Here is a 13,690-nt window from a genome sequence, read left to right on the forward strand (position 1 = left end):
TTTGAATCATAGACAAGTAAAAATGAAATTGCTTTAGCCGGGAATCGAACCCGGGTCAACTGCTTGAAAGGCAGCTATGCTAACCAATATACCACCAACGCTTCACTGGTTGCAATAATCATGAAATTAATTGACAAAGACAACCATGAATCCTTAACAAGTAAAATTTAAATTTTGTTGGTCGGGATTCGAACCAGGGTTAACTGCTTGGAAGGCAGCTATGCTAACCATTGTACCACCAACGCTTCATTTCTTACCATACTCTTGCATTTAATTGACAATGACAACCATGATTCAATGACAAGTAAAATTGAAATTGCGTTGGCCGGGAATCGAACCCGGGTCAACTGCTTGTAAGGCAGCTATGCTAACCACTATACCACCAACGCTTCAATTGTTCCAATAATTTTGAAATTAATTGACAACGACAACCATGAATCATTAACAAGTTAAAATTAAATGTTGTTGGTGGGGATTCGAACTAGGGTCAACTGCTTGGAAGGCAGCTATGCTAACCACTGTACCACCAACGCTTCACTGATTACCATACTCTTGCATTTAATTTACAATGACAACCATGACTCATTGACAAGTAAAAATGAAATTGCGTTGCCCGGGAATCGAACCCGGGTCAACTGCCTGGAAGGCAGCTATGCTAACCACGATACCACCAACGCTTCACTTGTTCCCATCATCTTGAAATTTAAATGACAATGACAACTAAAACTAATTGAAAAGAAAAAGGGAATTTGCGTTGGCCGGGAATCGAACCCGGGTCAACTGCTTGGAAGGCAGCTATGCTAACCACTATACCACCAACGCTTCACTTGTTGCAATCATCTTGAATATAATTGACAAAGAAAACTATGAATCATAGACAAGTAAAAATGAAATTGCTTTAGCCGGGAATCAAACCCGGGTCAACTGCTTGGAAGGCAGCTATGCTAACCAATATACCACCAACGCTTCACTGGTTGCAATAATCTTGAAATTAATTGACAAAAACAACCATGAATCCTTAACAAGTAAAAATTAAATTTTGATGGTCGGGATTCGAACCAGGGTTAACTGCTTGGAAGGCAGCTATGCTAACCACTGTACCACCAACGCTTCATTTCTTACCATACTCTTGCATTTAATTGACAATGACAACCATGATTCATTGACATGTAAAATTGAACTTGCGTTGGCCGGGAATCGAACCCGTGTAAACTGCTTGGAAGGCAGGTATGCTAACCACTATACCAGCAACGCTTCATTTGTTCCAATAAATTTGAAATTAATTGACAAAGACAACCATGAATCATAGACAAGTAAAAATGAAATTGCTTTAGCCGGGAATCGAACCCGGGTCAACTGCTTGGAAGGCAGCTATGCTAACCACTATACCACCAACTCTTTAATTGTTCCAATAATTTTGAACTTAATTGACAAAGACAAACATGAATCATTAACAAGTTAAAATTAAATGTTGTTGGTGGGGAATCGAACCCGGGTCAATTGCTTGGAAGGCAGCTTGCTAATCACTGTACCACCAACGGTTCACTGATTACCATACTCTTGCATTTAATTGAAAATGACAACCATGATTCATTGACAAGTGAAATTGAAATTGCGTTGGCCGGGAATCGAACCCGGGTCAACTGCTTGGAAGGCAGCTATTCTAACCACTATACCACCAACGCTTCACTTGTTCCAATCATCTTGAAATTAAATGACAATGACAACTAAAACTCATTGAAAAGAAAAAGGGAATTTGCGTTGACCGGGAATCGAACCCGGGTCAACTGCTTGGGAAGCAGCTATGCTAACCACTATACCACCAACGCTTCACTAGTTGCAATAATCTTGAATATAATTGACAAAGAAAACTATGAATCATAGACAAGTAAAAATGAAATTGCTTTAGCCGGGAATCGAACCCGGGTCAACTGCTTGGAAGGCAGCTATGCTTACCACAATACCACCAACGCTTCACTTATTTCAATCATCTTGAAATAAATTGACGATGACAACTAAAACACAATAAAAAGTAAAAGGGAATATGTGTTGCCCGGGAATGGAACCCGGGTCAACTGCCTGGAAGGCAGCTACGCTAACCACTATACCACCAACGCTTCACTTGTTCCAATCATCTTGAAATTTAAATGACAATGACAACTAAAACTCATTGAAAAGAAAAAGGGAATTTGCGTTGGCCGGGAATAGAACCCGGGTCAACTGCTTGGAAGGCAGCTATGCTAACCACTATACCACCAACGCTTCACTTGTTGCAATCATCTTGAATATAATTGACAAAGAAAACTATGAATCATAGACAAGTAAAAATGAAATTGGTTTAGCCTGGAATCAAACCCGGGTCAACTGCTTGGAAGGCAGCTATGCTAACCAATATACCACCAACGCTTCACTGGTTGCAATAATCTTGAAATTAATTGACAAAGACAACCATGAATCCTTAACAAGTAAAAATTAAATTTTGTTGGACGGTATTCGAACCAGGGTTAACTACTTGGAAGGCAGCTATGCTAACCACTGTACCACCAACGCTTCATTTCTTACCATACTCTTGCATTTAATTGGCAATGACAACCATGATTCATTGACATGTAAAATTGAACTTGCGTTGGCCGGTAATCGAACCCGGGTCAACTGCTTGGAAGGCAGGTATGCTAACCACTATACCAGCAACGCTTCATTTGTTCCAATAATTTTGAAGTTAATTGACAAAGACAACCATGAATCATAGACAAGTAAAAATGAAATTGCTTTAGCCGGGAATCGAACCCGGGTCAAATGCTTGGAAGGCAGCTATGCTAACCAATATACCACCAACGCTTCACTGGTTGCAATAATCTTGAAATTAATTGACAAAGACAACCATGAATCATTATCAGGTAAAAATTAAATTTTGTTGGTCGGGAATCAAACCCGGGTCAACTGCTTGGAAGGCAGCTTGCTAACCACTGTACCACCAACGCTTCACTTCTTACTATACTCTTGCATTTAATTGAAAATGACAACCATGATTCATTGACAAGTGAAATTGAAATTGCGTTGGCCGGGATTCGAACCCGGGTCAACTGCTTGGAAGGCAGCTATGCTAACCACTATACCACCAGCGCTTCACTTGTTCCAATCATCTTGAAATTAAATGACAATGACAACTAAAAGTCATTGAAAAGAAAAAGGGAATTTGCGTTGGCCGGGAATCGAACCCGGGTCAACTGCTTGAGAAGCAGCTATGCTAACCACTATACCACCAACGCTTCACTAGTTGCAATAATCTTGAATATAATTGAGAAAGAAAACTAAGAATCATAGACAAGTAAAAATGAAATTGCTTTAGCCGGGAATCGAACCCGGGTCAACTGCTTGGAAGGCAGCTATGCTTACCACTATACCACCAACGCTTCACTTGTTCCAATCATCTTGAAATTAATTGACAACTAAAACTCATTAAAAAGCAAAAGTGCATTTGCGTTGGCCGGGAATCGAACCCGGGTCAACTGCTTGGAAGGCAGCTATGCTTACCACTATACCACCAACGCTTCACTTATTTCAATCATCTTGAAATAAATTGACGATGACAACTAAAACACAATAAAAAGTAAAAGGGAATATGTGTTGGCGGGGAATCGGACCCGGGTCAACTGCTTGGAAGGCAGCTATGCTAACCACTATACCACCAACGCTTCACTGGTTGCAATAATCTTGAAATTAATTGAAAATGACAGCCATGAATCCTTCACAAGTAAAAAGGAATTTGCATTGGCCGGAAATAGAACCCGGGTCAACTGCTTGGAAGGCAGCTATGCTAACCACTATACCACCAACGCTTCACTTGTTGCAATCATCTTGAATATAATTGACAAAGAAAACTATGAATCATAGACAAGTAAAAATTAAATTGCTTTAGCCGGGAATCGAACCCGGGTCAACTGCTTGGAAGTCAGCTATGCTAACCACTATACCACCAACGCTTTACTTGTTGCAATCATCTTGAATATAATTGACAAAGAAAACTATGAATCACAGAAAAGTAAAAATGAAATTGCTCTAGCCGGGAATCGAACCCGGGTCAACTGCTTGGAAGGCAGCTATGCTAACCACTATACCACCAACGCTTCACTTGTTGCAATAATCTTGAAATTAATTGACAAAGACAACCATGAATCATTAACAAGTAAAAATTAAATTTTGTTGGTCGGGATTCGAACCAGTGTTAACTGCTTGGAAGACAGCTATGCTAACCACTGTACCACCAACGCTTCACTTGTTCCAATCATCTTGAAATTAATTGACAACTAAAACTCATTAAAAAGTAAAAGTGCATTTGCGTTGGCCGGGAATCGAACCCGGGTCAACTGCTTGGAAGGCAGCTATGCTTACCACTATACCACCAACGCTTCACTTATTTCAATCATCTTGAAATAAATTGACGATGACAACTAAAACACAATAAAAAGTAAAAGGGAATATGTGTTGGCATGGAATCGAACCCGGGTCAACTGCTTGGAAGGCAGCTATGCTAACCACTATACCACCAAAGCTTTACTTGTTGCAATCATCTTGAATATAATTGACAAAGAAAACTATGAATCACAGAAAAGTAAAAATGAAATTGCTTTAGCCGGGAATCGAACCCGGGTCAACTGCTTGGAAGGCAGCTATGCTAACCAATATACCACCAACGCTTCTTTGGTTGCAATAATCTTGAAATTAATTGACAAAGACAACCATGAATCATTAACAGGTAAAAATTAAATTTTGTTGGTCGGGAATCAAACCCGGGTCAACTGCTTGGAAGGCAGTTTGCTAACCACTGTACCACCAACGCTTCACTTCTTACTATACTCTTGCATTTAATTGAAAATGACAACCATGATTCATTGACAAGTGAAATTGAAATTGCGTTGGCCGGGAATCGAACCCGGGTCAACTGCTTGGAAGGCAGCTATGCTAACCACTATACCACCAACGCTTCACTTGTTCCAATCATCTTGAAATTAAATGACAATGACAACTAAAAGTCATTGAAAAGAAAAAGGGAATTTGCGTTGGCCGGGAATCGAACCCGGGTCAACTGCTTGGGAAGCAGCTATGCTAACCACTATACCACCAACGCTTCACTAGTTGCAATCATCTTGAATATAATTGAGAAAGAAAACTAAGAATCATAGACAAGTAAAAATGAAATTGCTTTAGCCGGGAATCGAACCCGGGTCAACTGCTTGGAAGGCAGCTATGCTTACCACTATACCACCAACGCTTCACTTGTTCCAATCATCTTGAAATTAATTGACAACTAGAACTCATTAAGTGCACCAGTCCCTTAAATTCAACTGAGGAGTTCCAAATACGAAATTTCAAAATCGCCCAAAATTGGTTTAAAGTTAGCCCCTGGCTCTCTTATCATGGTAAAAAAGTTTGAGTTACATACAATAAATATTTTTCGAGAAAAACTGAATTTACGATTTTGCCTATCAAATCGCCGATTTGGGGGCATTTTTCACCTTGCGTAAAAAATCGCAAAATATTCTTTAAATATATGCGGAATTAAAAATAGCGATACAGATCCTTAGAAAGGAGTTGATAAGGTATAAATAGAGTGGTTTCTTCACTTTTTCCGACAAAAAAAGGATATTTTATTGCTGTCTAAACATGTCAATAAAAAATGTCGACTTGAATAATAGTCTAAATTAGGGGCTTATAAAACCGATGGTACATGGATTTTCGCAGAAATTTTGCACTTTGAGCAAAGATTGGTGTTATTTCTTTCGATTCAGCAGATAAAAAATTGGGGGAATCAAATTCCCGAATTATAATGAAGCCGAACGCAACCCCATGTCAAGCTCAAATAACACGCGATTTTCTTGACAGCCGTCTTTATTAGATACACATACCTGTTTGTACGGGAGACAAATCACCGAAAATAAACTCTATCCGTGCTGTATACTAATTTTAGATGCTGTATAATAGTCTTGGTTCATCCTTGGAAGTTACTGCAAGTCAATAAAGACATTACAATGAAAAATATTTGCTATTTTGTACGCCTGCCGGAATGGCAAACTTTGAAGGATTTGTTTGGGTTTTAAAATTTCTTTACGCTTCATTGAAGTAAAAGATATTCAAGCACATCAGTTCTTACCTTCTGTCAAGAGGTTTCTAGGGAAAAGGCCGATTTGTAAGATTAATTTCAATGTAAAGGTCAAGTACTTGAACACGAGTCTGGTTTCAAATGACAACAACTGATCAGCCGTCTGCCAGATGAGAATGCGTGACTTTCCACAGGTATCCTAATCCCCATAAGAACAGACAGTTTTGAGTCTTAGTCTTTCTTTATTAGAAAACCATATTTGATAAAAAGTCGATATCATGTCTTGTTTGTCTATTTTCAAAAACATCTGATGATTTGGTAAAGAACTTAGGCGTAAGAGTAAAAATTGTATATTTACGTTTATCTGCATATTAGTTGTGTGCACATGAGCACTGCTTGATTACTGCTGAAATTTTATCAATAAGAGCGGGTCTCTGTAAAATGAAGACCGGACCTTCACGGACCTACGCGGACCGGACCTCGGCGGACCGGTTTTTTTTTTTTATTTATTTTTAAATACACAAACATATACATAAAATAAAAAATTGTCGCCAAAGAAAAAACAGCTTGCTGACATTTTGCGTGGGAGTCCCTAGGGCAAGTGTGCCCTTGTTGCGGGGCGCCGGTGGGACAGAGTTTCTTTTTCATTACGGACTTTGCGCAAAATTACCGACTTGCTCCAGGTGACTGAAGTAGTTTGAAAAATCGGTAGCTGGAAAATCGGCAACTACGTGAGAATAGTGACTTTAAATGGGCTGCTTCGCTACTTTGTAGCAAGAGAAAACAAATATCACTCTGTCCAAACACTGAGCTGTCAGTTAACTCAATGGAAACTGTTGATTGCCGTTAGAACAATGAACCTCTATTGGCTACTTCCCTGCATTGTATTAAGAAAAAAACAAAAGCCGCTCTGCACAAACACAATCGTAGATTGCCGTGAGAACAGTAACTTGTTATTGGCTACTTTGCTTGATATAACAAGACCAACAACTGTGCAATGCCAACAAGACTGCCTGGAAAAGGGTTACAAAATCAGTTGGAGCTTGCGACAGATTGAATGAACATGTCTATGATTCCGATACAGACGACGATCTACTCCCCGTGTTTGAGGGGTAAAATAATACTTTCGCTAAACGAAAGATATAATGCTAATTGACATTGTTTTAATGCGAGGGATGTTTTAGCCTGTGAGCAAGTCTGTACTTTTGGGCAAAGTCTGTCATGAAAAAGAAATCTCCGTCTCTCCCCCCCCCCCCCCCCCCCCCCCACACACACACACACACACACACACACACAACGGTAAAGAAGTCGAGTCTACCAAACGGGAGGTTGAGTTGAAATAGGGACTCCCCAAAATATGTTCAGAGAATAAGCAAAATGCAGTCCCGTACCCAGGGGGGAGGGGGGATGCTGGGGTTGCGAACGCATCCCCCCACAACGGCCGAAGGTCGGTTCCCAATGGAAGTGCTATTTGTAGACAAAACTATAAAGCATAAGCTAGATAACCCTGGTACGCAGCCAAATCCGGCAAGTAAAAGTCCCGTGAAGATACTGCAAAGGCATAAAAAATCCCTCTTTGTTCTTTCGGGGATAGTCAGATTTTTATTAGAGAACTCATTTTACTCGTCGTCGCTTTACTCGTCCCCACTCAGAACAGCCGGATTCCGAGCTACGAACAAGCAACCATCGCCTGGGCTACTTGTGATTACATTTGCGTTTCAAGAGTCACCTACGCGCGCGCTTAACAAATACTCCGGTCGTTAAATCATGATTCACTTGCCAGCTCTAGCAAGAAGAAGTTCAAACTCAGTTTGAAGAGACTTGTCTGATATGTTAAGCAGCTTCTTGTGTCCACGAATATCCTTGTTACAGTCTTTCAGAAGAACGCACTTTGAATTGCAATCGACACTAGGGCCACAAGGACCACCCACGCAAACAGCGTAATCACAGGTAATCATGATCAAGAAAAATATCAAGCATCATCTGATTTACAATTCTAGCTTGCCTGATTTTATAAGAAGCAGATTAATGTGATCTCTTTGTGTTGCCCTAAAGCCTTTTGTGGCTAACGGAGGTGTTACTGTAACAGGATGCCGCTTTGAGGGAGTGTGACAATTCTTCCAGCTTATGCCCTTATGTCAACGAAGCATGTTTGCTTGTGGTATTTGTGTTTTATTCTTCGATTGGTGTTTCCTATCTAGAATTACGCTTTCACAACAGGCGAGCCAGCTGAGAAGAGATATCTCCTACTTTCGGGTGATGTCCTGCTGCAAGAGACCATGATACATCATGGTCTCTTGCCTGCTGTGAGTGAATGTCAAGTATCGCATACGCATATACATATCCCATATTAATTTTTAAAATAATTTTGGCATCATTAATATGTTTTTTTAGAATGAAGAACATAAAATGAGAAACAATCTAAAATAAAAACTGCAAGCCGACTAGTTGAACTATTCTTTATATCGGGTTTCCTTTGGAAATTCACGCATGCTCATCTGGTAGACCGCTGATCAGCTGATCAGTTGTTGTTGTCATTTAAAACCAGACTCGTGTTCAAGTACTTGACATTTGCATTGAAATTAATCTCATAAATCGGCCTTTTTCCCAGAAACCTCTTGACAGAAGGTAAGAACTAATGTGCTTGAATATCTTTTACTTCAAGGAAGCGTAAAGAAACTTTAAAACCCAAACAAACCTTCAAAGTTTGCCATTCCGGAAGGCGTTCTTAAATGAAATCTGTACAAAATAGCAAATATTTTTCATTGTAATGTCTTTATTGAATTCCAGTGACTTCCAAGGATGAACCAAAACAATTATACAGCATCTGAGATTAGTATACAGCAAGGGTAGAGATTATTTTTTGTGATTTGTCTCCTGTACAAACAGGTATGTGTATCTAATAAAGACGGCTGTCAAGAAAATCGCGTGTTATTTGAGCTTGACATGGGGTTGCGTTCGGCTTCATTATAATTCGGGAATTTGATTCCCCCAATTTTTTATTTGCTGAATCGAAAGAAATAACACCAATCTTTGCTCAAAGTGCAAAATTTCTGCGAAAATCCATGTACCATCGATTTTATAAGCCCCTAATTTAGACTATTATTCAAGTCGACATTTTTTATTGACATATTTAGACAGCAATAAAATATCCTTTTTTTGTCGGAAAAAGTGAAGAAACCACTCTATTTATACCTTATCAACTCCTTTCTAAGGATCTGTATCGCTATTTTTAATTCCGCATATATTTAAAGAATATTTTGCGATTTTTTACGCAAGGTGAAAAATGCCCCCAAATCGGCGATTTGATAGGCAAAATCGTAAATTCGGAATTTCTCGAAAAATATTTATTGTATGTAACTCAAACTTTTTAACCATGATAAGAGAACCAGGGGCTAACTTTAAACCACTTTTGAGCGATTTTGAAATTTCTTATTTGGAACTCCTCAGTTGAATCTAAGGGACTGGTGCACTTAAAAAGCAAAAGTGCATTTGCGTTGGCCGGGAATCGAACCCGGGTCAACTGCTTGGAAGGCAGCTATGCTTACCACTATACCACCAACGCTTCACTTATTTCAATCATCTTGAAATAAATTGACGATGACAACTAAAACACAATAAAAAGTAAAAGGGAATATGTGTTGGCAGGGAATCGGACCCGGGTCAACTGCTTGGAAGGCAGCTATGCTAACCACTATACCACCAACGCTTCACTGGTTGCAATAATCTTGAAATTAATTGAAAATGACAGCCATGAATCCTTCACAAGTAAAAAGGAATTTGCATTGGCCGGAAATAGAACCCAGGTCAACTGCTTGGAAGGCAGCTATGCTAACCACTATACCACCAACGCTTCACTTGTTGCAATCATCTTGAATATAATTGACAAAGAAAACTATGAATAATAGACAAGTAAAAATTAAATTGCTTTAGCCGGGAATCGAACCTGGGTCAACTGCTTGGAAGGAAGCTATGCTAACCACTATACCACCAACGCTTTACTTGTTGCAATCATCTTGAATATAATTGACAAAGAAAACTATGAATCACAGAAAAGTAAAAATGAAATTGCTTTAGCCGGGAATCGAACCCGGGTCAACTGCTTGGAAGGCAGCTATGCTAACCACTATACCACCAACGCTTCACTTGTTGCAATAATCTTGAAATTAATTGACAAAGACAACCATGAATCATTAACAAGTTCAAATTAAATTTTGTTGGTCGGGATTCGAACCAGTGTTAACTGCTTGGAAGACAGCTATGCTAACCACTGTACCACCAACGCTTCACTTGTTCCAATCATCTTGAAATTAATTGACAACTAAAACTCATTAAAAAGTAAAAGTGCATTTGCGTTGGCCGGGAATCGAACCCGGGTCAACTGCTTGGAAGGCAGCTATGCTTACCACTATACCACCAACGCTTCACTTATTTCAATCATCTTGAAATAAATTGACGATGACAACTAAAACACAATAAAAAGTAAAAGGGAATATGTGTTGGCAGGGAATCGAACCCGGGTCAACTGCTTGGAAGGCAGCTATGCTAACCACTAAACCACCAAAGCTTTACTTGTTGCAATCATCTTGAATATAATTGACAAAGAAAACTATGAATCACAGAAAAGTAAAAATGCAATTGCTTTAGCCGGGAATCGAACCCGGGTCAACTGCTTGGAAGGCAGCTATGCTAACCACTATACCACCAACGCTTCACTTGTTGCAATAATCTTGAAATTAATTGACAAAGACAACCATGAATGATTAACAAGTAAAAATTAAATTTTGTTGGTCGGGATTCGAACCAGAGTTAACTGCTTGGAAGACAGCTATGCTAACCACTGTACCACCAACGCTTCACTTGTTCCAATCATCTTGAAATTAATTGACAACTAAAACTCATTAAAAAGTAAAAGTGCATTTGCGTTGGCCGGGAATCGAACCCGGGTCAACTGCTTGGAAGGCAGCTATGCTTACCACTATACCACCAACGCTTCACTTATTTCAATCATCTTGAAATAAATTGACGATGACAACTAAAACACAATAAAAAGTAAAAGGGAATATGTGTTGGCCGGGAATCGAACCCGGGTCAACTGCTTGGAAGGCAGCTATGCTTACCACTATACCACCAACGCTTCACTGGTTGCAATAATCTTGAAATTAATTGAAAATGACAGCCATGAATGCTTCACAAGTAAAAAGGAATTTGCATTGGCCGGAAATAGAACCCGGGTCAACTGCTTGGAAGGCAGCTATGCTAACCACTATACCACCAACGCTTCACTTGTTGCAATCATCTTGAATATAATTGACAAAGAAAACTATGAATCATAGACAACTAAAAATGAAATTGCTTTAGCCGGGAATCGAACCCGGGTCAACTGCTTGGAAGGCAGCTATGCTAACCACTATACCACCAAAGCTTTACTTGTTGCAATCATCTTGAATATAATTGACAAAGAAAACTATGAATCACAGAAAAGTAAAAATGAAATTGCTTTAGCCGGGAATCGAACCCGGGTCAACTGCTTGGAAGGCAGCTATGCTAACCACTATACCACCAACGCTTCACTTCTTACTATACTCTTGCATTTAATTAAAAATGACAACCATGATTCATTGACAAGTGAAATTGAAATTGCGTTGGCCGGGAATCGAACCCGGGTAAACTGCTTGGAAGGCAGCTATGCTAACCACTATACCACCAACGCTTCACTTGTTCCAATCATCTTGAAATTAAATGACAATGACAACTAAAAGTCATTGAAATGAAAAAGGGAATTTGCGTTGGCCGGGAATCGAACCCGGGTCAACTGCTTGGGAAGCAGCTATGCTAACCACTATACCACCAACGCTTCACTAGTTGCAATCATCTTGAATATAATTGAGAAAGAAAACTAAGAATCATAGACAAGTAAAAATGAAATTGCTTTAGCCGGGAATCGAACCCGGGTCAACTGCTTGGAGGCAGCTATGCTTACCACTATACCACCAACGCTTCACTTGTTCCAATCATCTTGAAATTAATTGACAACTAAAACTCATTAAAAAGTAAAAGGGAATTTGCGTTGGCCGGGAATCGAACCCGGGTCAACTGCTTGGAAGGCAGCTATGCTTACCACTATACCACCAACGCTTCACTTGTTTCAATCATCTTGAAATAAATTGACGATGACAACTAAAACACATTAAAAAGTAAAAGGGAATATGTGTTGGCAGGGAATCGAACCCGGGTCAACTGCTTGGAAGGCAGCAATGCTAACCAGTATACCACCAACGCTTCACTTGATGCAATAATCTTGAAATTAATTGAAAATGACAGCCATGAATCCTTGACAAATAAAAAGGAATTTGCGTTGACCGGGAATAGAACCCGGGTCAACTGCTTGAAAGGCAGCTATGCTAACCACTATACCACCAACGCTTCACTTGTTGCAATAATCTTGAAATTAATCGAAAATGACAGCCATGAATCCTTGACAAGTAAAAAGGAATTTGCGTTGGCCGGGAATCGAACCCGGGTCAACTGCTTGGAAGGCAGCTATGCTAACCACTATACCACCAACGCTTCACTTGTTCCAATCATCTTGAAATTTAAATGACAATGACAACTAAAACTCATTGAAAAGAAAAAGGGAATTTGCGTTGGCCGGGAATCGAACCCGGGTCAACTGCTTGGAAGGCAGCTATGCTAACCACTATACCACCAACGCTTTACTTGTTGCAATCATCTTGAATATAATTGACAAAGAAAACTATGAATCATAGACAAGTAAAAATGAAATTGCTTTAGCCGGGAATCAAACCCGGGTCAACTGCTTGGAAGGCAGCTATGCTAACCAATATACCACCAACGCTTCACTGGTTGCAATAATCTTGAAATTAATTGACAAAGACAACCATGAATCCTTAACAAGTAAAAATTAAATTTTGTTGGTCGGGATTCAAACCAGGGTTAACTGCTTGGAAGGCAGCTATGCTAACCACTGTACCACCAACGCTTCATTTCTTACCATACTCTTGCATTTAATTGACAATGACAACCATGATTCATTGACAAGTAAAATTGAACTTGCGTTGGCAGGGAATCGAACCCGGGTCAACTGCTTGGAAGGCAGGTATGCTAACCACTATACCTGCAACGCTTCATTTGTTCCAATAATTTTGAAATTAATTGACAAAGACAACCATGAATCATAGACAAGTAAAAATGAAATTGCTTTAACCGGGAATCGAACCCGGGTCAACTGCTTGGAAGTCAGCTATGCTAACCACTATACCACCAACGCTTCACTTGTTCCAATCATCTTGAAATTAAATGCCATTGACAACTAAAACTCATTGACAAGTAAAATGAAATTGCTTTGGCCGGGAATCGAACCCGGGTCAACTGCTTGGGAAGCAGCTATGCTAACCACTATACCACCAACGCTTCACTTGTTGCAATCATCTTGAATATATTAGACAAAGAAAACTATGAATCATAGACAAGTAAAAATGAAATTGCTTTAGCCGGGAATCGAACCCGGGTTAACTGCTTGGAAGGCAGCTATGTTAACAACTGTACCACCAACGCTTCATTTCTTAC

The 13,690-nt window shown here is 39.6% G+C and overlaps 2 long non-coding RNA genes and 34 other non-coding genes across 36 annotated transcripts; 1 reads left to right on the top strand and 35 right to left on the bottom strand.

The window, feature by feature from the left end:
• Positions 1–29: 29 nt before the first annotated feature.
• Positions 30–101, bottom strand: Trnag-ucc. Its single transcript has one exon. It is a non-coding gene; the product is annotated as a tRNA-Glu (tRNA).
• A 216-nt stretch (positions 102–317) lies between these two features.
• On the bottom strand, positions 318–389 carry Trnav-uac. The gene has a single exon. It is a non-coding gene; the product is annotated as a tRNA-Val (tRNA).
• A 361-nt stretch (positions 390–750) lies between these two features.
• Positions 751–822, bottom strand: Trnag-ucc. The gene has a single exon. It is a non-coding gene; the product is annotated as a tRNA-Gly (tRNA).
• A 504-nt stretch (positions 823–1,326) lies between these two features.
• Positions 1,327–1,396, bottom strand: Trnag-ucc. The gene has a single exon. It is a non-coding gene; the product is annotated as a tRNA-Gly (tRNA).
• Positions 1,397–1,613: 217 nt separating this feature from the next.
• Trnag-ucc lies at positions 1,614–1,685 on the bottom strand. The gene has a single exon. It is a non-coding gene; the product is annotated as a tRNA-Gly (tRNA).
• Positions 1,686–1,757: 72 nt separating this feature from the next.
• On the bottom strand, positions 1,758–1,829 carry Trnag-ccc. Its single transcript has one exon. It is a non-coding gene; the product is annotated as a tRNA-Gly (tRNA).
• A 72-nt stretch (positions 1,830–1,901) lies between these two features.
• Trnag-ucc lies at positions 1,902–1,973 on the bottom strand. The gene has a single exon. It is a non-coding gene; the product is annotated as a tRNA-Gly (tRNA).
• A 217-nt stretch (positions 1,974–2,190) lies between these two features.
• On the bottom strand, positions 2,191–2,262 carry Trnag-ucc. The gene has a single exon. It is a non-coding gene; the product is annotated as a tRNA-Gly (tRNA).
• Positions 2,263–3,053: 791 nt separating this feature from the next.
• On the bottom strand, positions 3,054–3,125 carry Trnag-ucc. Its single transcript has one exon. It is a non-coding gene; the product is annotated as a tRNA-Gly (tRNA).
• Positions 3,126–3,197: 72 nt separating this feature from the next.
• Positions 3,198–3,269, bottom strand: Trnae-cuc. Its single transcript has one exon. It is a non-coding gene; the product is annotated as a tRNA-Glu (tRNA).
• A 72-nt stretch (positions 3,270–3,341) lies between these two features.
• Positions 3,342–3,413, bottom strand: Trnag-ucc. The gene has a single exon. It is a non-coding gene; the product is annotated as a tRNA-Gly (tRNA).
• Positions 3,414–3,479: 66 nt separating this feature from the next.
• Trnag-ucc lies at positions 3,480–3,551 on the bottom strand. The gene has a single exon. It is a non-coding gene; the product is annotated as a tRNA-Gly (tRNA).
• A 360-nt stretch (positions 3,552–3,911) lies between these two features.
• Positions 3,912–3,983, bottom strand: Trnag-ucc. Its single transcript has one exon. It is a non-coding gene; the product is annotated as a tRNA-Gly (tRNA).
• Positions 3,984–4,055: 72 nt separating this feature from the next.
• Positions 4,056–4,127, bottom strand: Trnag-ucc. The gene has a single exon. It is a non-coding gene; the product is annotated as a tRNA-Gly (tRNA).
• Positions 4,128–4,337: 210 nt separating this feature from the next.
• On the bottom strand, positions 4,338–4,409 carry Trnag-ucc. Its single transcript has one exon. It is a non-coding gene; the product is annotated as a tRNA-Gly (tRNA).
• Positions 4,410–4,625: 216 nt separating this feature from the next.
• Positions 4,626–4,697, bottom strand: Trnag-ucc. The gene has a single exon. It is a non-coding gene; the product is annotated as a tRNA-Gly (tRNA).
• Positions 4,698–4,912: 215 nt separating this feature from the next.
• Positions 4,913–4,984, bottom strand: Trnag-ucc. The gene has a single exon. It is a non-coding gene; the product is annotated as a tRNA-Gly (tRNA).
• A 72-nt stretch (positions 4,985–5,056) lies between these two features.
• Trnag-ccc lies at positions 5,057–5,128 on the bottom strand. The gene has a single exon. It is a non-coding gene; the product is annotated as a tRNA-Gly (tRNA).
• A 72-nt stretch (positions 5,129–5,200) lies between these two features.
• Trnag-ucc lies at positions 5,201–5,272 on the bottom strand. The gene has a single exon. It is a non-coding gene; the product is annotated as a tRNA-Gly (tRNA).
• Positions 5,273–5,967: 695 nt separating this feature from the next.
• Positions 5,968–7,302, bottom strand: LOC125561978. Its single transcript, XR_007307683.1, has 2 exons — positions 6,152–7,302; positions 5,968–6,005 (listed from the first exon to the last, which is right to left on the bottom strand). It is a non-coding gene; the product is annotated as an uncharacterized LOC125561978 (long non-coding RNA).
• A 1,120-nt stretch (positions 7,303–8,422) lies between these two features.
• Positions 8,423–9,024, top strand: LOC125561982. The gene is made up of 2 exons (XR_007307686.1): positions 8,423–8,728; positions 8,891–9,024. It is a non-coding gene; the product is annotated as an uncharacterized LOC125561982 (long non-coding RNA).
• Positions 9,025–9,593: 569 nt separating this feature from the next.
• On the bottom strand, positions 9,594–9,665 carry Trnag-ucc. The gene has a single exon. It is a non-coding gene; the product is annotated as a tRNA-Gly (tRNA).
• A 504-nt stretch (positions 9,666–10,169) lies between these two features.
• Trnag-ucc lies at positions 10,170–10,241 on the bottom strand. Its single transcript has one exon. It is a non-coding gene; the product is annotated as a tRNA-Gly (tRNA).
• Positions 10,242–10,451: 210 nt separating this feature from the next.
• On the bottom strand, positions 10,452–10,523 carry Trnag-ucc. The gene has a single exon. It is a non-coding gene; the product is annotated as a tRNA-Gly (tRNA).
• Positions 10,524–10,739: 216 nt separating this feature from the next.
• Positions 10,740–10,811, bottom strand: Trnag-ucc. The gene has a single exon. It is a non-coding gene; the product is annotated as a tRNA-Gly (tRNA).
• A 210-nt stretch (positions 10,812–11,021) lies between these two features.
• On the bottom strand, positions 11,022–11,093 carry Trnag-ucc. The gene has a single exon. It is a non-coding gene; the product is annotated as a tRNA-Gly (tRNA).
• Positions 11,094–11,165: 72 nt separating this feature from the next.
• Trnag-ucc lies at positions 11,166–11,237 on the bottom strand. Its single transcript has one exon. It is a non-coding gene; the product is annotated as a tRNA-Gly (tRNA).
• Positions 11,238–11,453: 216 nt separating this feature from the next.
• Positions 11,454–11,525, bottom strand: Trnag-ucc. Its single transcript has one exon. It is a non-coding gene; the product is annotated as a tRNA-Gly (tRNA).
• Positions 11,526–11,597: 72 nt separating this feature from the next.
• Positions 11,598–11,669, bottom strand: Trnae-uuc. The gene has a single exon. It is a non-coding gene; the product is annotated as a tRNA-Gly (tRNA).
• Positions 11,670–11,741: 72 nt separating this feature from the next.
• On the bottom strand, positions 11,742–11,813 carry Trnag-ucc. The gene has a single exon. It is a non-coding gene; the product is annotated as a tRNA-Gly (tRNA).
• Positions 11,814–11,885: 72 nt separating this feature from the next.
• Trnag-ccc lies at positions 11,886–11,957 on the bottom strand. The gene has a single exon. It is a non-coding gene; the product is annotated as a tRNA-Gly (tRNA).
• A 209-nt stretch (positions 11,958–12,166) lies between these two features.
• Positions 12,167–12,238, bottom strand: Trnag-ucc. The gene has a single exon. It is a non-coding gene; the product is annotated as a tRNA-Gly (tRNA).
• Positions 12,239–12,454: 216 nt separating this feature from the next.
• On the bottom strand, positions 12,455–12,526 carry Trnae-uuc. The gene has a single exon. It is a non-coding gene; the product is annotated as a tRNA-Glu (tRNA).
• Positions 12,527–12,598: 72 nt separating this feature from the next.
• On the bottom strand, positions 12,599–12,670 carry Trnag-ucc. Its single transcript has one exon. It is a non-coding gene; the product is annotated as a tRNA-Gly (tRNA).
• A 73-nt stretch (positions 12,671–12,743) lies between these two features.
• Positions 12,744–12,815, bottom strand: Trnag-ucc. Its single transcript has one exon. It is a non-coding gene; the product is annotated as a tRNA-Gly (tRNA).
• A 647-nt stretch (positions 12,816–13,462) lies between these two features.
• Positions 13,463–13,534, bottom strand: Trnag-ccc. The gene has a single exon. It is a non-coding gene; the product is annotated as a tRNA-Gly (tRNA).
• Between the last annotated feature and the right edge of the window lie 156 nt (positions 13,535–13,690).

This window comes from Nematostella vectensis, chromosome 4, assembly GCF_932526225.1.
Source record: "Nematostella vectensis chromosome 4, jaNemVect1.1, whole genome shotgun sequence".
NCBI classification, from domain to species: domain Eukaryota; kingdom Metazoa; phylum Cnidaria; class Anthozoa; order Actiniaria; family Edwardsiidae; genus Nematostella; species Nematostella vectensis.